At 43.8% G+C, this 24,896-nt stretch overlaps 1 protein-coding gene and 1 long non-coding RNA gene across 5 annotated transcripts in view; one reads left to right on the top strand and one right to left on the bottom strand.

Moving 5' to 3' along the window:
* The window catches only part of clip2 (CAP-GLY domain containing linker protein 2), a 166,467-nt gene that overhangs the window by 120,186 nt on the left and 21,385 nt on the right, over positions 1-24,896 (bottom strand). The gene's annotated exons all lie outside the window — the stretch shown is intronic.
* On the top strand, positions 429-24,896 carry LOC140731832 (uncharacterized). The gene is made up of 4 exons (XR_012099925.1): positions 429-516; positions 12,265-12,361; positions 18,401-18,629; positions 24,800-24,896. It is a non-coding gene; the product is annotated as an uncharacterized lncRNA (long non-coding RNA).

The following is a 24,896-nucleotide window of genomic DNA, read 5'->3' as shown; positions in this document are numbered from 1 at the left end:
TCATCTATTATCCCCTAAGTTAGATCCCAGACCAGGGCATCTCAGTTATTAACTCACTGAGAGGAGACTTAGTAAACTCTGAGACTAGAAGTTTGGACCAAGGCCCATTAATCATTTCCTGGCCTCATTTCATATTAGCCCTTACTATAAGAAAAATTAAGCAACGTTTATCATCTCGGACTTGACCAGAGCTAGCTGCATCCATTTGACTAAGTTAACCAATTCTTTTGTATTCAACTGTTTACATGATCTTGACCTGACTACTCTCTGAGGCTTGGGAACTACACAATATACTGCTTGCTTAATAATTGAAGGCTGCTTATTAAACATGTCATCTGATTGTGGGAACATTGAACGCATCAGGCACCAACAGCTCATTGAGGTCAGTAACAGCCGTGCTGCTCACACAGAGTAAAGGTCGGGACTGGATACACTAAAGGCTGCATTCTCTTCAAGGAGAAACTCCAATCATTCCAGCTGTGTAGACTATCGCTGAGTACTCAAGTTATGTCAAAGGTATGAAGGAAAGCAAGAAATACATGGTTTGCCTCCACGCTGATTTATCAGCGAAGGCCTTTTGCAGGTACAAAGGGGGTGATGTTAAGATTGCCTGGGTAAAATGCACTGACACAGTACAAAACCCGTTTTGCATTTCATCCATACAGATCATTTCAACAGTGCATTGAGGTTGTACAGGGGAAAACAGTAACAGAATGCAGAATTTATTTATTTATCTATCTATTTATTTACTCAGAGAACAGCATGGAATGAGCCCTTCCGGTCCTTCAAGCCAGGCCGCCCAGCAGTCCCCGATTTAGTCCTAGCCTAATCACGGGACAATTTACAATGACCCATGATTTACAACCTACCAATGTCCTTGGAATGTGAGAGGAAACCAGAGCACCTGGAGGAAACCCACGCAGTCACGGGGAGAACGCACAAACCCCCCTACAAGCAGTGGTGGGAACTGAACCCGGGTCGCCGGCACTGTAACGCATTGTGCTAACCACTACCCTACTGTGTCACAGAGAGTGTCCAGAGCAGGTAGACAATGAGGCACAAGGCCTGAGCGAGGTATAATGTGAGGTCAACAGTCCATCCTATCGTACTAGCGGACCATTCAATTATGGCAGGATAGAGCCTGGGATATCATCTTGGGAAAGAAGTCCTGAAATTTATGCCGAACTCTTCCTTCTAGTCCAGACAGATGGCACCACCAACAAAGGTTAGATACCTTACACAAAACCTTTGATGAAGTTATTGTCAGTGCTGTGTCCAACGTGGCCATTTTTGCCAGTGGAAGTTAACTTATTGACCCACTAGTGGAAGCCTGGAATCAAACCAATACAGATACTGTAATCACTGTCCATGGTTACTGAGACACTGCAATGGGGCCAGCAATCAGAAAGACCTTCCCTTGTAAACCTCTGCTCTCGTGGCTTCTGGGTCATGAGATACAATGGACCCAGATGCAGACCTATCGGGGAGGGGTACAACAGCAGTGAAGTGCTGAGGATTCGAGAGCAGCTGTTTGAGGAAGCAAGGGAACAACTGTCATTGCATTCAAACATGGAATGTGATTCCATCCTCGTCCACAAAGTGAACAAGAGGCCAGGCATTTGTAAATGACTGGTTACATGCTACACTGCTTTTGAATTAGGGATAAGGCCAAAGCACACTGCCCAACTTGACTTGGTGGTAACTCCCTACTCAACTGGGTGGGAGAAAGTCGGGAGAACTTCAGATTGTCATCATGTCAAACACTATCCCATCCTCCTGAGAATGCTGTGTTTATAATGGTGATTTTCCTGTTGCCTAGCCTCAAAATGGGCCACTTTGTTATTATAATTAAATAAAGCTCCTGCATTATAATTGGGGGCAATTTAAATTCACCTCATGAAAACCCAGCGGCTGAACTCAAGGTGCTAGGCATTCTCTGGCCGACAGAAAGACTTTGGCTTACCTCTCCTACATCCAATTGAATCAAAAAACAATTCCAATTGAAATTAGAAACAGAATCAGATGCACGTCACCTCTGGAAGGGTCTGCAGGCCATTATTTCCTACAAGGCGAAACTGAACATCATGAATGGCTGTGATGCTTCACCCCCAGGTGAGCTCAATGCCTTTGATGCATGCTTTGAAAGGGAGAATAAAACAACACCTGTGCAAATCCCAACAGCATCTGGTGACCCTGTGATATCTGTCTCAGAGGCCAACAACAGAACATCTTTCAAGAGGGCCTATTCCACGGCGTATCTGGTAGGGCTCCGAAAACCTGTGCCAACCGACTGGCTGGAGTGTTCCAGAACGCCTTCAATCTCTCACTGCTGCAGTTGAAGGTTCTCACCTGCTTCAAGAGGGTGACAATCATACCAGTGTTCAGGAAAAGCAAGGTGAGCTGCCTCAATGACTATTGTCCAGTTGCAATCACATCTAGTGCTTGAAAGCTTGGTCATGGTCAGAATCAACTCCTGCCTTAGCAAGGATCTGAGCTCACTGCAATTTAGATCTATGGCACTTGCAATCTCCCTGGCTCTCCACTCAGCCTTGGGTCACCCACCTCAGGCTGCTATTTATTGACAACACCATCATAGCCTCAGTTCTAATCAACAAGTTCCAAACCCTGTGCCTCTGTACCTCCCTCTGCAACTGGATCCTTGACTTCCTGACCAGGAGACCACAGTCAGTGTGGATCAGAAATAACATCTCCTCGTTGACAATCAACTTCAGTGTACCTCAGCACTTAGCCCGCTGCTCTACTCTCCCTACACCTATGACTGTGTGGCTAGGCACAGCTCAAATGCCATCTATAAATTTGCTGAAGACACAACTATTGTTGGCAGAATTTCAGATGGTGACGAGGAGGCGTACAAGAGCAAGATAGATCAGCTGGTTGAGTGGAGTCATAACAAGTCAAGTTAAGTTTATTGTCATTTAACTACATAAATCTATATAACCATATAATGTATTTAGAAATGATACAGTGTTTGTCCAAACCAGGGTGTAAAGCATAGTAACCTTGCACTTAATCTTGCCAAAACATCAGTAAGACCATGGAATTGATTGTGGACTTTAAGAAGGGGAAGTCAGAGGAACAGACACTAATCTTCATCAAGAGATCAGCAGTGGACAGGGTGAGCAGCTTAAAATTCCTGGGAGGCAACACCTTTGAAGATCTACCCTGGGTCCAACATATCGATGCAAGTACAAAGAAGCCATGGCAACGGCATCATTTCATTAGGAGTTGAGAAGATTTGATATCTCACCAGAGACTCCTGCAAATGCCTGCAGGTATACCACGGCGAGCATTCTGACTGGCTGCATCACCATCTGGTGTGGAGGGGCCACTGCACAGGATCGGAAAAAGCTGCAGAAAGTTATAAACTTGGCCAGCTCCATCATGGGCACTAGCCTCCTCAGCGTCGAGGACACTTTCAAAATGCAATACCTCAAGAAGGCGGCATCCATCATTAAGGATCTCCCATCACGCTCTTCTCATTGCTGCCATCAGGGAGGAGGTACAGGAGTTTGAAGACACACACTCAACGTTTCAGGAACAGCTTCTTTCCCTTTGCCACCAGATTTCTGAATGGACAATGAAATCCTGAACTCTACCTCACTGTTTCTTTTGCTCTCTTTTTGCACTACCTAATTTATATATACTTCTTATTATAAGTTTTTTATTATCATTTATTGCAAGTACTGCTGCCGCAAAATAAGAAATTTCATGTCATATGCCAGTGATATTGAACCTGATTCTGGTATCTCTCACTCAAAACACCCCCAATCCCTCCCTTCCTTTCCCCCACACTCCACTGCCCCACCTCCCAACCAAGTGCCAGAGATGATCTCTCTGGGCTTTCTAGCCGCAACCTCCTATCATTGGTTTTCCCATCTCATGCAGTTGTAACGGAACAGGTCCTCCAGCCCACTGTCTCTGCTGTTTTATTTTCCTCGTATTCCCATCAAGTTTCCCTCAGATTCTACCACTCACACCACAGGCAATTACAAACATCTTTGGATGTAGAAGGAAACCAGAGCACCACGCGGGTGGAAACTCCACACACTGGAGATCCAGATGGAACCTGGCCTGCTGGAGCTATGAGGCAGCAGATTTATTAGCTGAGTCACCTTGCCTTTCAGTCTGGCCAGCTGGACTTCAACAGGACCTTGTATTCCTGGCCCTTTTGTTCATTCTCCAAGTTACCGTGATCCAGGCCAGGTTTGGGCAAGAACCTAAAACCCATTCTAGTTGGCCTATAGGCAAGAGGGAGCTGAAATGCCTGAAGAACATGGGATTGCACAGACCATGTCTGTTCCATTCCTGGTGTTAGGGTCAAGGATCTCTTGGAGTGACTGTAGGACACATTGGAGTAGGGAAGTGAACGTTCTGTCATTATGGTACATATTGAGAGAAATTATATAGAAATGAATAATGTCATACACACTGGGAGTTGGAGGTAAATTATCATTTAGTAATCTCAGGATTACTCCCAGTGCAAGACCATAAGATATATGAGCAAACACGAGAGATATGAGCAGAACTAGGCCAACTGGCCCATCGAGTCTGCTCCGCCATTTCATCATGGTAGATCCATTTTCTCTCTGAGCCCTAATCTCCTGCATTCCCCCCATATCCTTTCATGTCCTGAATAATCAAGAATTGATTAACCTCTGCCTTATATATATCCAATGGTGTGGCCTCCACAGCCACTTGAAGCAACGAATCCCACATATTCAGTACCCCTAACAAAAGAACTTTCCTCCTCATATCTGTTCTAAATCGACGTCCCTCTATTCTGAGGTTGTGTTCTCTGGTCTTAGACTCACCCACCAGAGGAAACATCCTCTCTGAATCTACTCAATCGAGGTCTTTCATTATTCAATGGGTTTCAATGAGACTCCCCCCCCCCCATTCTTCTGAATTCCAGTGAATGCAGGCTTCAGACATTAAACGCTCCTCATATAATAAGCCTTTCAATCCCAGAATCGTTTTCATGAACCGTTTTTGAACCCTCTCCAATGTAAGCACATCCTTTCTTAGATAAGGGGCCCAAAACTGCTCACAATGCTCCAAGTGAGGCCTCACCAGTGCCTTTTAAAGCCTTAACATTACATCCTGGCAAGAGCAGAAATGGGAAGATATATTTGATTAATATGTGGCAGGGGAGTGGGGAATGGAGGAGGTAGATTCAAATTCCTGGGACTTTGGGGCGCGATGTAGAGAGAACTGAGACCAGGTGGGTTACAGCCAAGCAGATCAGGGCTAAAGTCTGCAAGTGGGTGTTTGTTCATGTGCTCAGGATGATGCGAGAGGTGGGGAGAACTTGAGCGAGGAGGCTGAGGAGGGGGAAGCAAGGAGAGAAATAAATCAGTAAGGGAAGAAGTCAAATTCAAAGTGCAAAAACAATTATAAGCATAAGGGGTCATAGTGCAAAAAAAAACAAGTTAAGAGGGCTAATAAGGACAAAAAGACTAGTCTAACTGCATTGTGTCTTCATGTACTGTACATTTGTAATAAGGCAGATGTTGCCTGGATGGGGAACATGCCTTATGAGAATAGGTTGAGTGAACTTGGCCTTTTCTCCTTGGAGCGTCGGAGGATGAGGGGTGACCTGATAGAGGTGTAGAAGATGAGAGGCATTGATCGTGTGGATAGTCAGAGGCTTTTTCCCAGGGCTGAAATGGTTAACACAAGGGGGCATAGTTTTAAGGTGCTTGGAAATAGGTACCGAGGGGATGTCAGGGGTAAGTTATTCACACAGAGAGTGGTGGGTGCGTGGAATGCACTGTCAGCGGCGGTGGTGGAAGCAGATACCATAGGGTATTTTAAGAGACTCTTAAATAGGTAAATGGAGTTTAGAAAAATAGAAGGCCACGTGGTAGGGTAATTCTAGGCAGTTTCTAGAGCAGTTTACATGGTTGGCACAACATTGTGGGCCAAAGGGCCTGTAATGTGCTGTAGATTTCTATGTTCTATAAACTAACGGTACAAATAGGAGCTGAACAGTCTTTCCACGGAGATCCATAAATCAAGCTGAAGGTTTGCTGACCAACTTAACATCAATACTATAGAATATGAACTTAAGAAGCTGGGAGCAGGAGGGACCTCAAGCCCACCATTCAATGAGATCAGGATGGACCTGCCCTAGGCCCTGTGCCTGTTCCCTACAGCCCTCTCCCTTCAAGAAAAGAACATCTCTGGGACAAAGAGCTTCACTACCCTCTCAGGGGAAGAAGTCTTGTGTACCTCAGTCATGTATTAATCCAATATATCTTCCCATTTCTGCTCTTACTATTATGTGTACTGGGAGAAATCCTGAGATTACTATTGATAAATGTGCCTTATCTTGGAACTGTGTCTCATAGTTTGAGATTCTTCTACCAGTAGAAACAGTCAATTTCCCTCTCATATATCTTATGTTTCAGTTAGACCCCCCCCCCCATTTTCCTGAACTTCAAAGAATATAGATATGTTTTTTTCTTGTTATAGGACAATTTCTTGCTATAGGATCAATTAACTTATCAATATTATGTTCTGGAGTTTTAATTTCATCATTGTAACATGCTCCCCCATTATTTACTTTGACAAAACTTTGATTTCTTAAATATCCGTATTATAAGAACATAAGAAATAGGAGCAGGAGTAGGCCATCTGGCCCATCGAGCCTGCTCTACCATTCAATAAGATCATGGCTGATCTGGCCATGGACTCATCTCCACCTACCTGCCTTTTCCCCATAACCCATATGCAAAAATCTATCCAACCTTGTCTTAAATATATTTACTGAGGTAGCCCCCACTGCTCATTGGGCAGAGAATTCCACAGATTCACCACACTCTGGGACAAGCAGTTCCTCCTTATCTCCATCCTAAATCTACTCCCTCGAATCCTGAGGCTATGTCCCATAGTTCTAGTCTCACCTATTGGCTGCAAACAATTGTGGCTTTGTAGTCAACACTCCTTTAAGAATTGTGTCGTTTGATGAATGTCTCTCCAGCCTAGAACAAAATGTATACAAGATTCTAGAGACTATCTGTGATAAGCACTTGACATGGTGAAAGGTCTCGGCCTGAAGCGTCAACTGTTTACTCTTTTCCATTGATGCTGCCTGGCCTGCTGAGTTCCTCCAGCATTTTGTGTGTTGCAAAGCTCATGACAAGCCTCATTTGGGGGTCCTTTTGCAAGGGACATTGTTAGAGCACACTCTATGCTGGCAATGAGGATGGGGTGATGGAGAAACACGACCATCAGAACGTTAAATATGGAGAGTAACCATGTGCTTGAAAAGCTCATGATTAGTAATGACAAGCCTGAAGTGCAGACTTCAGGAGCAGATGATGAAGAACATGAAGCAGATAGAAAGCCAAGTCCAATAACATTGAAAGGTGGAGGACCGGACTAGATGGCTCAAGCCAAGTATGTCACAATAAATACATTTTCTAAATAGAGGGAAAAGGTAAAAAACCAGAATGAAATTGTATGCGATTGCAAAATAGTGACTGTCAACGTATAAAGAGGTTTGGATATTATGGGATGTTGCCAAACTTATTGTCCATTTAACACCACAACAGCAAAACACAAAACATTGCACCCATGAACACTACTTTTTAAAATTTCTATTTTTTGCACTACTTATTTAATTTAACTATTTAACATATATCTGTAGATCAGTTTTTTTTCCTCTGTATTATTCTGTATTGCATTGTACTGCTGCCGCAAAGACTACAAATTTCACGACAAATTCCGGTGATTTTAAACCTGCTTCTGATTCTGATTCTAAATACAATGTCATTGGAATTGCAGAGAATTATAAGTTTGGAACCCATAACTGGAAGAACAGGAGAAACAATTAGTCCTTTCTCTAATTGTTTTTAAAAGTACGTTGTAGTTTTGCCACTTCAGTGTATTCTTGGATCACATGTTGTGAGACAGGTCCATGGCTTACCGTCCATGTTACAAAACACACATCAAACGTTCAAATGAAACACAAGATGGCAATATCCATACAAAAATAAATGAATTTCAGGCCGCATATTCGTCCAACTACTGGAAATGGCTATCAGCAGGGACAATAGCAGGAACTCCTTCCGAGTCCAGGTCACGTGAGTGGGTGTGATGTGAAAAGAGAGTTTGGCAGGAAGCCCCACTATTATTGCAGTGAGAGTCAATTAATGCAAGTGCATTAGTTCAGAGCAGTAAGACTTTTTAAGTATTGGCAACAAGGACACACAGCCTCTGCACTTAGGGTAGGTAGGTCAATAGTATCCCAACAATTAGCATAAACCTCCAAGAGGACCACAACCTTGTTGTGGTTTAGAGGGCTTACGTGTCTCAATGACCCAGAGAGGTAAGTTGGCTGGAGTCAGGGCTTTGTGCTTTGGCTCTTGGCAGGGTCACCCATGCCAAACAGGTCAAAGGGTGGAGGCCAGATTAAGAGTGGTCCACCGGTCCTCCAGGTTCAGGGATTCAGCTCAAAGCTAACAATCCTGACTGGTAAAACAAAACTGTTTCAGAAACAACAATGAAGAATCCTTCTACATTTGAGTGTGATGATATTCCTGAGTCTCCACCCAGGGCTTGCATGACTGACAGTAGTGAAAACTGAGAGGAAGCTACTGACACGATAAAGGAAGACCTGAGGTGGAGGATTTTCATTGCTGCCTTAAACGCCAATGCGTAACGGGCAGTAAGTAATTAGAATAAAGCCCAGACAAGAACACAGCAACAGATGATCAATACAGGCAGTGTAATTTCCAGAGGATATAAACTACTAATGGTGATTCGAAAGAAGTGGTTTCCAAATTAAAGGTTAATGTTCAAGTCATGAATATAAACATTGACACACCCCTGACGGTTTCATCGTGGAAAATCGCACAATCTGAGGTTAAATTCAATGCCAGTAGCAAGAAACACAGTCAGTTTGAGAACATTCTTTGACAAGTCCCTGGGAGGTAAAGGGGACCAAGCTCACGTGTATCAAACCAAATATACAAAGATTAAATTTGTAAATACAGGTTGAGTACCCCTTATCTGAAATGCTTGGGAATGTTTCAGATTATGGATTTTTTTGGATTTTGGAATATATAGCAAGAGAGTTTGGGGTCGCTATCATTTCCAACTGAGTTTATGTACTAACAGTCTTTGTTTTACCCTTATTCATTACACATATGTACTGATGCAGCTGTTCAGTGTGTTAGATTTTCATCAGCAATGATCTTCGAAATCTCATGAATGAGCTTTTCTGCTGCTTACAGATCAGCAGATGCTTTATCACAAATCTTTGAAAATGTCATGCCTTCCCTTCTCTTAAATTTCTGCAGCCAGCCCGCTGAAAATTCACAATTACCTTTAATTTTCGGTTTGTCATGATAGATCTTTGCTTGTTTCATGATCAGCATACTGTTAAGCAGTGTATGTCCACTGTAACGCTGAGGAATGTGTATCTTTCAATACACATCCGAGATCTTCCTTTTTCAGCTTTATGTATTATTTTTCTATTTTTCGTTAACTTCTGTTCAGCACATATGTGAGGCCACTTCTCAGAGCTGTCTGTAGTATGCAGAGACTTGCAAATCGCCTGGGAACCTTCCCAGCACCTTGTGGAATCTTCCATTTGTGACGTCATGTCAGCGTTGAAAGAAATTTTGGATTTTGGAATTAAGGATAAGAAACTACATTGTAAAAGAAGGCCCATGTCATATGTGCTGAAACCCCCAGTATAAGTGATAAAGAAACAGGAATAGAAAAGGGTACTACCCATCACTGTGAATGGGTGGCAGCTATCATGTTGTAAACAAGGTATGTAATACCTTCCAGCCCTGCACAGATTATAACTTGGACCTTAACAGATCCACGAATGATGAAGAATACTTCTGCCTCCATCTCATGATTGGTATACCACATTGGCAAGAAAACACTTCTTCACCATGTTAGTTCCATCCCTTGCCTATGTCTAGCTCAACATTAATGAAGAAGGCCAACAGTATCTTACAATTAATATCCACAAGATTTGTCCTCCATTACCAAGTAATTGTATGGAGTGAAATTCTCACCTAAAATATTCCAAGCAATTATGAATAAGATGCTGCATTGTCTCTGTCAACATTCAGAGGTGGTGCTCAGTTGCAGACTTGAAGCATCCCAAAGACTTCATCGACCTAATATCAAACTTAAAAAAAATAAAACTGTGTCTTTCCACGGGAAGCGACTTATTTAGGTCAATGAGTGGATATGAATGCGCTACAGCCAGTAAGAGAAAGCTGAGGTCATTGTCAGAGCCAGAAAGCCTCAGCTAACTGCAGAGCTCCTGGGATACTTCTCAGATACGGTCCAGAACTGTAGCAGAGTTCTACCAAACTTTGACCATCGTGTTGATTCCACCATCTATTAAAGAGGAAGGATGGGTAAGACCCCATGGTCTGTTAAAAAGAAGCCTCAGAAGTGAATGATTTTATTCTAATGGAATACCGCACCAACTATGTCAAAACCTTTTTGAAATATTTATAATTCTAGGACTGAGGAAGTGATCAGCCATGTTATGGACTACTGAAGCTCAAAACCTAAACGTCAGGTATACTGTACTTAACGAAAAGCGGAAAACCACTACATTCGGGTAGAGGCGTTGGCAAATACACTTGGAGATGCAACATTTTACCAGCTTTTGTGGGGAAGACAGTTCACAGCAGTTCCTAAGCACAAACTTCTGTTAACCGTTCTCAGGCTGCAATGCGCTATCCCTACAACAACATCAAGGAAGCAGAGGTGAGCTATCTATGTCTCACAATAAAACTGCATTTTGTATGGAGCATCCAAGAAAATGCGTGACTATCTAGACTACCTTATGAAGAAGCCACAACAAAAACAAACTGGAATTGATACTCTACAGGCAGAAGAAGACTTTCCTGCAATACCAGTGATCCTGTTGGTGATGGACCGATTCAGACGCAGATCTCAATGTCAAACAGAAAATTCACTGAAGTTACTTCATAGCAGATGCTCTAAACTATTTACCACTTAAGGCTGTATTAAATGGGGACACAGAGAATGGTAAAATAAGAGCTAAGGAAGAGCAAGGCCTAAAGTCTCTCAGGAGCAGGTCTCACACAACAGGAGCCCCCATACTGAGATACCCACAATGCTATTGTGCAATGCGCCGAGGTGGTTCTTGTGCAGGATGCTCCTGTACACTGTACACTTCCTTGCCCTCATCTGCCATCGGCAATGAGGGAGTCCCCCAGTGGAGATCTCTTTACCTGGGAGATCCATCCCATTTTTCATTTGAAACTGTTACACAGGGCAGTATCATGTAACAGATTAAGTGGGTTCATGGGCTCCCCAGCTGCCTCATTTCTGCAGCCAGGAGGATATGGTGTGTATATGGAGTGTGAGAGGTCACAGCCTCGATTTGGGTATCTGAGGGAGCGACTCCTCAAGTTTTGGCTGCACTTCTGCCCCACGCTCCTGATCTTTGGTCACCTAGTGTGGAAGGGGGTGGGGGGGTCAGTTGGGGGATCTCCTCGTCTGCTTACTCCTGGGCCTTTCCAAATCGGCCATTCATGGATCTACATGGCAAGCGGTTTAAGATTCTCCCCAAGCCAATTGCCTGCCCCTCTTCTATGGCTATGCCTATTCCTAAGTGTCCTGCAGAAGGAGCATGTGGTGTCCACAGGTACAAAGGGCGATTTCTAGGATGGTGGGTGCCTCAGGAGTTCATCTGTGTTCTGGATGAAGGTGACCACTTTATAATTAGAAACTGTATTATTGTTAAAGCATAACTTTGTAATCGCTGAACAAACCTCCTTTTGGAAAAAGGGCAGTAAGAGCAGAATTCTGACACTGATCATGAAGGAGGCTGGAGGTTTTGCCTATTGGCTCAGCAAAAACAAAGACTTGTATAACCAAGTGAGTAAATGTACCCTCTTAAAGCATGTGTAGGCATAGCCTACAGGATCATTCCAGCAGTTTCAGATAGATTGTGGTGAAGGTGGTGTGGATGAACTTTGAGTATTAATCAACAGCCATTAAAAGTGGCCTTTAAGTGGCTCTACTTCAATGTTTAAGTGAAGTTTGGATAGGTACATGGATAGTGGGGATAGGGAGGGCTACGGTCCCAATGCAGATCGATGGGAGTAGGTAGTTGAAAGGATTCAGCATGGACTAGATGGACTGAAGGGACTATTTCTGTGCTGTACTTTTCTATGGCTATGACTCACAGGATGCATAAGAGTTAAAATTCTTTTTTTGGCACACCATTTCCAGGAGAACTCGTACAATGGCCCATGGTTGAGAACATTTTCAATTTGAACTCTATGATTAACAATGTTCAGTTCTCTTCACAAAATGGAGAAGTGGATAGGTGAGTACTAAACTAAGCATTGAAGAAACATTTATTGAAGATTATTTGAATTAAATAATGAAATGTAAACCTGCAGCATTTTGCCTGAGTTATGGAATAATCCCAGCACAGGCAGTGGAAGTGCTGACACACAGGGGACTTGGGATATGGTTGACTACTGCACTTTACCCCAAATAGATTGGAGCTGAGAAGGTTGGATTTTGGGGAATTAGAGGAAGTGTAGTATTCTCGCTGGTAAGGAATTTGTAAAAGTCAAAGTCGACCATCTTCTCCCAGTGCAAGCTACCTGTGAAGAAGTTGAGATTGAAGATGTTACTGAGATGAATCTTGTCATTGTTCATGAACCAACAATGCAGACATCACGTTACAAGAGTAAAAATGGGGCCACGTGACTGAGTCCAATCAATACCTGGTCAAGTTGTAAATTTAACAAAAGTATTACCCATGCCACTGCAAAGGTCAGAGTGTGAGAGCTTGCAACTTCAGATTAAGTTTGTAAATGTTAAATTGGTTCATATTTTCTAACTTTATACTTAAAGGAGGGCAACAGTAGTATGTATAATATTGTCTTTGAGAAATAATTGTTGCTTTAAGGTGAGCACTCTTTTTAAGGATTGCGTCGCAACGATACATTTGAAAGTCGAAAGGCCCTTACACCTTGTTTGAGGTCAGACGTGTCAGTCTGAACATTGCTGTGTGGTTAGTGGTTCAGAATACATTCCCAAAACATCTCCATCCCAAAACGACAGCTGTTGATCGTGAAATCCACTACTCTACATTGAACACTGGCTTGCCAGCTAAAATACATTTGAGCAGAAAAGCCCTGAACAGCTGCTCACAGGACAATGAGCACTAAAATAGCTTCACTTTTACAACACACATTACCAAAGAGCTTGAGAGTACCCCCAGTGATAAAATGATAGTTAAGGTCTGAGATCACTGAGCTCAAGGTCATGGGCTATTACCATGGCAACAGAGTACACTCATTAAAAGCACAGTGCCTCGCAGAAAAACACCAAAAAAATAAAGCAGTCTTTTATCAAGCAAAGGCTTCCTCATCATAGAATTTTATTTTAAATGGAGGCTTAGTGATCAAGCAGCCAGGTGTCCATCACCCGACTCTTAGGTTCTGCCTCCCTCATGGGCACAGGTCCCGGGGCAAAGTGTTAACGTTTACCGATCTGGGGCCACATTCTCTGTGGGAACCAGTTCCCCCAAGGTCCACAGGAAAAAAAATTAAAATGCTTGCAGAGTCTCAGGCAATAAAGATAGGAGAGCAGGTCCTCCTTAAAGCTTTCAGTTCTCCAGTCACAGCCGTTGCAATGGAGATGTAAAAGGATCAGAAGCTTAAAGGATCAAGATCAAACAGAAACCCGGTCCATGCTGCTTTAAGGATTGGAGAAGGGATGCCTTATGTAGGCAGTGAATCATATTTTTGGTGGTTGATTAAAAAAAATGATCTTGGTAGGAGGGAGTTGACATGAAAGATCAAAGGTTACAAGATTGCAGAGTGCAATGGAACTTACAGGTGTGCCCCGAGAGCCAGCTTAGATTCAATGGACCAAATGGCCTCCAGTAGCTGAAGCAATTATGAGGAAGTAAAGCCAAGCTCTCTCGCTCGTGCTATCTTCACTTCCTTCCGGACAATTCTATGCATATCAAGAGGAAGGAGAGGTAAGAGAGTTGGAGAGGTTTAGGAGCAGAATTCCAGAGTCCAGGAAGTGGAAGGCAGTGGTGGAGGAAATTTAAACTGGAGAAGTTTAGATGGTCAGAATTAAAGAAGTACAGATATCTGGGGAGATTGTAAGGATGGAAGGAGAAGGGCACGTATAAGGACAGAAATCAAAGATAAGAAGTGTTTTCATCTTCTGGTAAGCATATTTCTCTTCACGTACTGTTCCCTACTCTGATCTTTTATCTCCGCTCACCTGTCTATTACTTCCTTCTGGGTTCCCACCTCCTCCCCTTTCCCCTATGGTCCACTCTCCTCTCCTATCAGATTCTTTCTTCTCCAGCCCTTGAGCTTTCCCACCCACCTAGCTTCACCTATTACCTTCCAGCTAACCTTCTTACCCTCCCCTCAAAACTTTTTATGCAGGCATCTTCCCCCTTCCTTCTCTGTCCTAAAGATGGGTCTCGGCCCAAAATGTCAACTTTCTACTCATTTCCATAGATGCTGCTTGACCTGGTGAGATCCTCCAGCATTTTGTGCGTTGCCAAGAAGTCTAAAGACATAAAGTACCTGCAGATGCTGTGGTCAAATCAACACGTACACAATCAACACAATTGCCACCCACTTCAACTCTGCTTCACATTCCCATTCAGATATGTCCATACATGGCCTCCTCTACTGCCATGATGAGGCCAAACTCAGGTTGGAGGAGCAACACCTCATATACCATCTGGGTAGTCTCCAGCCCCTTGGTATGAACATCGAATTCTCCAACTTCTGGTAATTCCCTCCCTCTCCCTTCCCCCATCCCACTTTCACTCTGCCTCCTCTTCCAGCTGCCTATCACCTCTCTCATGATTCTGCCTTCTTCTACTACCCATACTGCTTTTCCCTTACGTTCCTTCTTCACCTCTCCCCCCTTTCCCCTCCCTCACTCCTTGATCTTTCCTCTGATTGTTTTTTCAGAGGCACCTTCCACCTCCCCTCCCCCCACCTTCTTTATAGGGCCCCTGCCTCCTTCTTCAGTCCTGACGAAGGGTCTCAGCCCGAAACGTTACTGCTCGTTTCAACGGATGCTGCCCGACCTGCTGAGTTCCTCCAGCTTGTTTGTAAGTCTAAAGCCAAGGCGTGACATCACTGGGAGTTGAAACAGGTTGGTGAGCACAGCAGGACAGGATACAGGAGGTAGATGTGGTGAATTGCCACCGGTATGTAGCTGAGTGGGGGAGCTGATGACAACATAAGGAGGATAAAGATATAAATGAGTGCTTATTGATTAGCACTGGTTCAGTAAGCAAAAAAGGCCTGTTGGCAGTCTGTATTTGCCTATGACTCTCTCTGCCATGCTTTGGTCTATGTAGGTTAAACAAAGCTGAGAATATCAATACTTCAGCGGGCAGAGTTCTGGAGAACTGCTGTGTTTAAAGCTCCCGGTTGTACTACAATTGAGCAACCACAGGTATGACTGTGTGACAGATAGATTTATAACAGAGAGGTAGTCTCAAAATGCACAAGTGCACCGCCCATACTGTAGCAAGGATTATATTGTACAAATGAATTAAATGAGTTCAGATTGTTATCTGCTTATTATTTAAAGTTATTTCAGAATCTAAAGCTTCTGTTTAAGCTTCACCCAGGTCATGTCTTGTTCTCATTGCTACCATCAGGAAGCAGGTACAGAAGCCTGAAGGCACACACTCAGCTATTCAGAGACAGATTCTTCCCCTCCGTCATTCGAATTTTGAACGGACAGTGAACCCATGAACACTACCTCACTCCCCTCTCCCCGGGCTTTGCCTATCACCTTGTGTTTCTTCCTCCCCACCCCCCCACCTTTTAACTCTGACTCCTCGCCCTTTTTATTTCAGTCCTGCTGAAGGGTCTCGGCCCGAAGCGTCGACTGTTGACTCTTTTCCATAGATGCTGCCTGGCCTGCTGAGTTCCTCCAGCACTCTGTGTGTGTTGTTACCTCACTACTTTTTTATTTTTTATTTTTGCACTACTTATTTAATTAAACTATTATATATATGCACACACGCACTTATTGTAGTTCACATTTTTTTTCTATTGTTATGTATTACATTGTACTGCTGCCACATAGACAACAAATTTCACAACATATGCCGGTAATATTAAACCTGACTCTAATTCTGAAGATATTTTTGGCAGGTCAATGGATTAGTACAATTAGTACTTGACCATATGTAATACTGAACTGGCGGGCAGAGAAACCTAGCCAAATGGGAGTGTCTTTACATGACTGTACTGCGCACTGTAACTCTCTGTGGGAGCCTGAGTGGTCACTGCAGAATCGGGGTTGGAAGCACACGAACAAAACCACAGCTGAAAGCGCTTTTACCATCAATACGCCTGCCAGGTTGCCATGGAGACAGAGAAAGGGGGTGTTGGAATTCCACACACAACCTCCATTCAGTAACTGCGTGGATTCAGTGCTGAAGACTTGAGTCAGCAGAACGGTGACTGCTCTAATGGGAGCCCAGAGCTCAGCCCCTCACAAGTACCCAGCTGATTATCTGTTCAGGCCTATCCTCTTGAGCTTCGTCCCTCGAACACACCCAATGCCAGTAATACATTTCAAAGTCAAAGTAAATTTATTATCAAAGTACTGTACACTACCTTGAGATTAATTTTCTTGCAGGCATTTTCAGGAAAATAAAGAGATACAATGGAATTACTGAAAACTAAAGTAAGCTAAATAAAGTAAGCTAAAACTGATAAATAACCGATGTGCAAAAGAAAGACAAATTGTGTTAATAAAACAAATACTGAGAACATAGAGTCCTTAAAATGAGTCTGCAGGTTGTGGAATAAGCTCAAAGTTGAGGTGAGAGAAGTTATCCACATTGGTTCAGAAGCCTGATGGTTGTGAAGTGATAATTCTTCCTGAACCTGTTGGTGTGCGACCTTAGGCTCCGGTACTTCCTGCCCGACGGTAGAAGTGAGAAGAGAGCACGGCGTGGATAGTGGGGGTCCTTGATGATTTCTTGTGCTGGCACTCCTTGTAAACATGCTCAATGGTGGGGAGAGCTTTGCTTGTGATGCGCTAGGCTGTAGTCACCATTTCTGCAGGCTTGCTTTCTGACCCAAAAGAATTCCTGTCAGGTTTATTATCACTGACTTATATGGTGTGAATACTGTTATTTTGCAGCAGCAGTATGTACAAAGACAAAAAAAAATTACTAAATAAAGTGCAAAAAAAGGGAAAATATTGAAGTACCGAGGATTTTTTGTAAAGCAAAACAGAAAGATAAAGATACACTGCCTATAAAAAGTATTCATGCACCCTCTCCCCACCTTGGAAGTTTTCATTTTTTATTGTTTTACAACATTGATTTAATTTGGCTTTTTTGACACTGATTAACAGAAAAAAAGACTCTTTCCTGTCAAAATGAAAACAGATCACTACAAAGTGATTTAAATTAATTACAAATATAAAACACGAAATAATTGATTGCATAAGTATTCATCCCCTTTAATATGACACACGTCACTGGTGCAGCCAATTGGTTTTAGAAATCACATAATTAGTTAAATGGAGATCTGTTTTTGGAGACCTGTGTGCTTCAAGGTGTTTCAGTTGATTATAGTACAAATCCACCTGTATCTGGAATGTCCAAATGCTGGTGAGTCAGTATCCTGGCAAGACCTAAACCATGCAGACAGAAGAACACACCAAGTACCCCACAAATAGGTTATTGAAAAGTACAAGTCGGAAAATGGATACAAGAAAATTTCCAAGTCACTGAATATCCCTTGGACTACAGTTTCGTCAGTCATCAAGAAATGGAAAGAATATGGCCCAGCTATAAACCTGCCTAGAGCAGGCCGTCCTCAGAAACTGAGTGACTGTGGAAGGGGACTAGCGAGGGAGGCCATCAGGGGATCCATGACAACTCTGGAAGAGTTACAGACTTCAGCAGCTGAGATGGGAGAGATGATGCCTGGCTGTTTCATCAGTCACAGCTTTATGGGACAATGGCAAAGAGAAAGCCACTCTTGAAAAAAGCCCACATGAAATCTCAGCTAGAGTTTGCCAGAAGGCATGTGGGAGACTCTGAAATCAGCTGGAAGAAGTTCTGTGGTTTGACGAAACAAAAAAATGAGGTTTTTGGCCATCAGACTAAATGCTATGTTTGGAGTAAGCCAAACACCACATATCATCAAAAACACACCATCCCTACAGTGAAGCATGGTGGTGGTTGCATCATGCTGTGGGAATGCTTCCCTGCAGCAGGCCCTGGAAGTCTTGTAAAGGTAGGAGGTAAGATGAATGCAGCAAAATGCATGGAAATCCTGGAGGAAAACCTGTAGTGTGGTGGTCACTTGCTGCTTGTTCTTTCTTCCAGCCAATAAAAGCCTATATCTCGCCTCACGTCTCCGAGAGTTATTGATGGTGCATCAGCAGTCTGCAAGAGAACTGTGACTTGGGAGAAGATCTGACTTCCAGCAAGATAATGAGCCCAAGCATAAAGTCTAAGCTACACAAGAATGGCCTAAAAACAACACAGTTAATGTCCAGGAGTGGGGCAGGGGTGGTTGTAAGCTGTGGATCAAGGCCTGGATTCAGACAACAAGGTAAGCGTGGGATAAGGTGTAGTTGTATCCAGCAGATACATCAAAGCTAGGAGCAGATCAGGAGGTAGGCTGGCTTAAAGATTAAGCTCTGCAGGTGGGAAAGCAGAGACAAGTAACTGACTGGAGATCAGGGCTGGGATTGGCACCTGGACCTAGATAGAAGTATGGGTTGAGGCCTTTGAGGGGTCAGAAATAGTGGATTTGGTGCCTTGGTGATCGGTGATGATATAGTGATCCACATCCATGACTAAGGTATTAAAACCTAACTTTCCTGTGAGTGCTCAACTATAGTCCTAGGACAAGTTGGTGTAACTTCGGTAGAACTGGAGAGAATGTGTCATAGATGTAGGCCATTCAGCCCATCCTGTCAATGCTGGTCACAGAAAGGCGCTCCACCCTTATCCATTCTTCCAGTAGCAGTCTGTGTGAAGCCCTGTAGGTAATGGCACTTCACAAACACATCCAAATACAGTTCAAATGTGATTTCCGCCCTGACCATCTTCTCAGAGAACAATTTCCAGCCCTGAACAATCTTTTGGGTAAAAAGGCATTTCTCCCTTCTAACCCCTCTTGCAACTGCTCTGATATTAATCTCTCTGAATAGATCCTTCCTCAAAGTCATCCATATTCCCTTGTACACTGCAATCAAGTCTTCCTTCAGCCTTCTCTGGCCCAAGGAAAGCAACCTTGGCTGCAATCTTTGTACTCTGGCATTATTCTCATAAACCCCTTCCCTTATGAAATTGGCACAGCCATGCTCAGTGAGTCTCTCCAGGAATGCCAGGTCCAATTTTCAGAATGGCATGAAAACAATTGGGAAACTTCCTATCATCCAGACAGACAGACAGACATACTTTATTAATCCCAAGGGAAACTGGGTTTCGTTACAGTCGCACCAACCAAGAATAGTGTAGAAATATAGCAATATAAAACCATAAATAATTAAATAATAATAAGTAAATTATTCCAAGTGGAAATAAGTCCAGGACCAGCCTATTGGCTCAGGGTGTCTGACATTCCGAGGGAAGAGTTGTAAAGTTTGATGGCCACAGGCAGGAATGACTTCCTATGATGCTCAGTGTTGCATCTTGGTGGAATGAGTCTCTGGCTGAACGCACTCCTGTGCCTAACCAGTACATTATGGAGTGGATGGGAGACATTGTCCAAGATGGCATGCAACTTGGACAGCATCCTCTTTTCAGACACCACCATCAGAGAGTCCAGTTCCACCTCCACAACATCACTAGCCTTACGAATGAGTTTGTTGATCCTGTTGGTGTCTGCTACCCTCAGCCTGCTGCCCCAGCACACAACAGCAAACATGATAGCACTGGCCACCACAGACTCGTAGAACATCCTCAGCATCGTCCGCAGATGTTAAAGGACCTCAGTCTCCTCAGGAAGTAGAGACGGCTCTGACCCTTCTTGTAGACAGCCTCAGTGTTCTTTGACCAGTCCAGTTTATTGTCAATTCGTATCCCCAGGTATTTGTAATCCTCCACCATGTCAACATTGACCCCTTGGATGGAAACAGGGGTCACTGGTGCCTTAGCCCTCCTCAGGTCCACCACCAGCTCCTTAGTCTTTTTCACATTAAGCTGCAGAAGATTCTGCTCACACCATGTGACAAAGTTTCCCACTGTAGCTCTGTACTCAGCCTCATCTCCCTTGTTGATGCATCCAACTATGGCAGAGTCATCAGAAAACTTCTGAAGATGGCAAGACTCTGTGTTGTAGTTGAAGTCCGAGGTGTAGATGGTGAAGAGAAAGGGAGACAGGACAGTCCCCTGTGGAGCCCCAGTGCTGCTGACAACTCTGTCTGACACACAGTGTTGCAAGCGCACGTACTGTGGTCTGCCAGTCAGGTAATCAATAATCCATGACACCAGGGAAGCATCCACCTGCATCACTGTCAGCTTCTCACCCAGCAAAGCAGGGCGGATTGTGTTGAACACACTGGAGAAGTCAAAAAACATGACCCTCACAGTGCTCGCCGGCTTGTCCAGGTGGGCATAGACACGGTTCAGCAGGTAGATGATGGCACCCTCAACTCTTAGTTGCATCATGTGGATGCAGGAACCCAACTGGAGTTCTGTAGTCCAGTATCCAGGCTAATAAATTTGTCGGGAACCAAGGCGGTACAGACTCAATAGATTGGTTCCTGGGATGACAGGGTTATGTGATAAAGAGAGATGGAATAAGATCGGTCTTTGCTGATTGAACTTCATTAAAACAAGAGATGATTCCAGGATGTATGTCTCTCAGCTGGAGTAGGAGGTCCAGGACAAGGGACCAGCCATTTTCAACTCAGTAGTTAGTTACTGCTCATTACACTACTAGTGTTTAGGGCAGTGATGAAGGTCCTCCATCTCTATCTGCATGGAAGGATTCTTCATTGCTGTTGACCATGCAGGGTTGTTAGCCCTGAGCTGAACCCCTGAACCTGAAAGACCAGTGAACCATCTTAGTTTGACCTCCACCATTTGACCTGTTTGGCATGGGTGACCCGACCAAGAGCCCAAGCTTAAAACCCAGGCTCCAGTCAACATATCTCTGGGTCACTGAGGTACACAAGCCTTCCAAGCCCTAAGACAAGGCTGCAGAGCTCTGGGAGGATTTTGGACTTAGCTGAGGAGCAAATTCTTTCTGCCTAAGGATTGCAACCCTTTGGAATTCTCTCCGATAAGAGTGTTGAACTTGATTTTTGAACAATAAGGAAACCATTCACATTCCTGTGCTCCTTAGTTCCTTGAACCTCTGCAATCTATTCCTTCTTATAAATATCTACCAACTCCTTGTATAAGTTTACCAGATACCAACATAAAGGGCTAATTGGAAATAGCCATTGAGGCCCACAGCGCATCCTTGGGGTGTGGAAGACTCCAGGGAACACAACCAAAACTTGTGTCACGAACAAGAGAAAATCTGCAGATGCTGGAAATCCAAGTAACACTCACAAAATGCTGGAGGAACTCAGCAGGCCAGGCAGCATCTATGGAAAAGAGTACAGTTGACATTTCAGGCTGAGACCCTTCAGGACTCTTTGTGTGGTCACGGTGAAAACAAACAAGTTCCACTCAGATAACTCTGGGTACAAGAATCAAAACTGGGGCCTTTACGGCCACAAGATTATCTTATCTGCAACTATTTAACAGAATTTAGCAGTTAAAGCTCAAATAAAAATAGTGTAACGCTCAGCTGATCCTGTTTAAAGATACGAACACTCGTGACCTTGTGGTGAATCTAAAATAGGTTTATTGGTTGATCATCAGTCATTAAGAATTTTACGCGGTATCCTGCTAATTAAAAACACTTGGCAAACCCAGGAGTATTGAGTCACTTGCAGGAATAGTCAGGAACATAGAGGCCAAGAATGTTTACAGTTAAACGATAAACAGAATAATGGAAAACTACGCCTTCTGCCAGATCTCTGGTTGTACTGACCTCCCCATGAGGTAGCAGGTGTAGAAATTGCAACTTACACATTAAATGACAGCTCAACAGTATAAGTATCGACCATCAAAGTATGGTTTCAATCAATTATATAAAATAAAAATTAAATGGCATCTTTTGCATCATCTGATTGGAGATGATAATTTAGAACATAGAATAGTACAGCACATTACAGGCCTTTCGGCCCACAATGTTGTGCCGACCCTCAAACCCTGCCTCCCGTATAACCCCCCACCTTAAATTCCTCCATATACCTGTCTAGTAGTCTCTTAAACTTCACTAATGTATCTGCCTCCACCACTGACTCAGGCAGTGCATTCCACGCACCAACCACTCTCTGAGTGAAAAACTTTCCTCAAATATCCCCCTTGAACTTCCCTCCCCTTACCTTAAAGCCATGTCCTCTTGTACTGAGCAGTGGTGCCCTGGGGAAGAGGCGCTGGCTGTCCACTCTGTCTATTCCTCTTAATATCTTGTACACCTCTATCATGTCTCCTCTCATCCTCCTTCTCTCCAAAGAGTAAAGTCCTAGCTCCCTTAATCTCTGATCATAATCCATACTCTCTAAACCAGGCAGCATCCTGGTAAATCTCCTCTGTACCCTTTCCAATGCTTCCACATCCTTCCTATAGTGAGGCAACCAGAACTGGACACAGTACTCCAAGTGTGGCCTAACCAGAGTTTTATAGAGCTGCATCATTACATCGCGACTCTTAAGCTCTTTCCCTCAACTTATGAGAGCTAACACCCCATAAGCTTTCTTAACTACCCTATCTACCTGTGAGGCAACTTTCAGGGATCTGTGGACATGTACCCCCAGATCCCTCTGCTCCTCCATTCTACCAAGTATCCTGCCATTTACTTTGTACTCTGCCTTGGAGTTTGTCCTTCCAAAGTGTACCACCTCACACTTCTCCGGGTTGAATTCCATCTGTCACTTCTCAGCCCACTTTTGCATCCTATCAATGTCTCTCTGCAATCTTCGACAATCCTCTACACTATCTACAACACCACCAACCTTTGTGTCATCTGCAAACTTGCCAACCCACCCTTCTACCTCCACATCCAGGTCGTTAATAAAAATCACGAAACAAGAACAGATCCTTGTGGGACACCACTAGTCACAACCCTCCAATCTGAATGTATTCCCTCTACCACAACCCTCTGCCTTCTGCAGGCAAGCCAATTCCGAATCCACCTGGCCAAACTTCCCTGGATCCCATGCCTTCTGACTTTCTGAATAAGCCTACCGTGTGGAACCTTGTCAAATGCCTTACTAAAATCCATATAGATCACATCCACTGCACTACCCTCATCTATATGCCTGGTCACCTCCTCAAAGAACTCTATCAGGCTTGTTAGACACAATCTGCCCTTCACAAGGCCAAGCTGACTGTCCCTGATCAGACCACGATTCTCTAAATGCCCATAGATCCTATCTCTAAGAATCTTTTCCAACAGCTTTCCCACCACAGACGTAAGGCTCACTGGTCTATAATTACCCGGACTATCCCTACTACCTTTTTTTGAACAAGGGGACAACATTCGCCTCCCTCCAATCCTCCGGTACCATTCCCGTGGACAATGAGGACATAAAGATCCTAGCCAGAGGCTCAGCAATCTCTTCCCTCGCCTCGTGGAGCAGCCTGGGGAATATTCCGTCAGGCCTCGGGGACTTATCCATCCTAATGTATTTTAGCAACTCCAAAACCTCCTCTCCCTTAATATCAACATGCCCCAGAACATCAACTTCACTCATATTGTCCTCACCGTCATCAAGTTCCCTCTCATTGGTGAATACCAAAGAGAAGTATTCATTGAGGACCGCGTTCACTTCCACAGCCTCCAGGCACATCTTCCCACCTTTATCTCTAATCAGTCCTACCTTCACTCCTATCATCCTTTTGTTCTTCACATAATTGAAGAATGCCTTGGGGTTTTCCCTTACCCTACTCACCAAGGCCTTCTCATGCCCCATTCTTGCTCTCCTCAGCCCCTTCTTAAGCTCCTTTCTTGCTACCCTATGTTCCTCAATAGACCCATCTGATCCTTGCTTCCTAAACCTCATGTATGCTGCCTTCTTCCACCTGACTAGATTTTCCACCTCACTTGTCACCCATGGTTCTTTTGCCCTACCATTCTTTATCTTCCTTACCGGAACAAATTTATCCCTAACATCCTGCAAGAGATCTCTAAACATCGACCACATGTCCATAGTACATTTCCCTGCATAAACATCATCCCAATTCACACCTGCAAGTTCTAGCCTTTTTGCCTCATAATTTGTCCTTCCCCAATTAAAAATTTTCCTGTCCTCTCTGATTCTATCCTTTTCCATGATAATGCTAAAGCCCAGGGAGCGGTGATCACTGTCCTCCAGATGCTCACCCACTGACAGATCTGTGACCTGACCCGGTCCGTTACCTAATACTAGATCTAGTATGGCATTCCCCCTAGTCGGCCTGTCAACATACTGTGACAGGAATCCATCCTGGACACACTTAACAAACTCTGCACCATCTAAACCCTTGGAACTAATCAGGTGCCAATCAATATTAGGGAAGTTAAAGTCACCCATGATAACAACCCTGTTATTTTTGCACCTTTCCAAAAATCTGCCTCCCAATCTGCTCCTCGGTATTGCTGCATTTGCTCAAGTGAATGACATGTGTCCACTTTAAGAAAGGCCATCACACAGTTCTGGTATTTTCTTACAGCTTGTGGAGGAGAGGTAAACAGTTGTGGACAAAGACCATTTTGGAACCTGGAAATTCAAGGAAACATTGGATGCTGCTGGATCAGCTCAGAGGGAGG

This window comes from Hemitrygon akajei, chromosome 8 (assembly GCF_048418815.1).
Source record: "Hemitrygon akajei chromosome 8, sHemAka1.3, whole genome shotgun sequence".
Taxonomy (NCBI): Eukaryota; Metazoa; Chordata; class Chondrichthyes; order Myliobatiformes; family Dasyatidae; genus Hemitrygon; species Hemitrygon akajei.
Note: the sequence above shows the minus strand (reverse complement) of the source record. Positions and strands in the feature narration are given on the sequence as shown.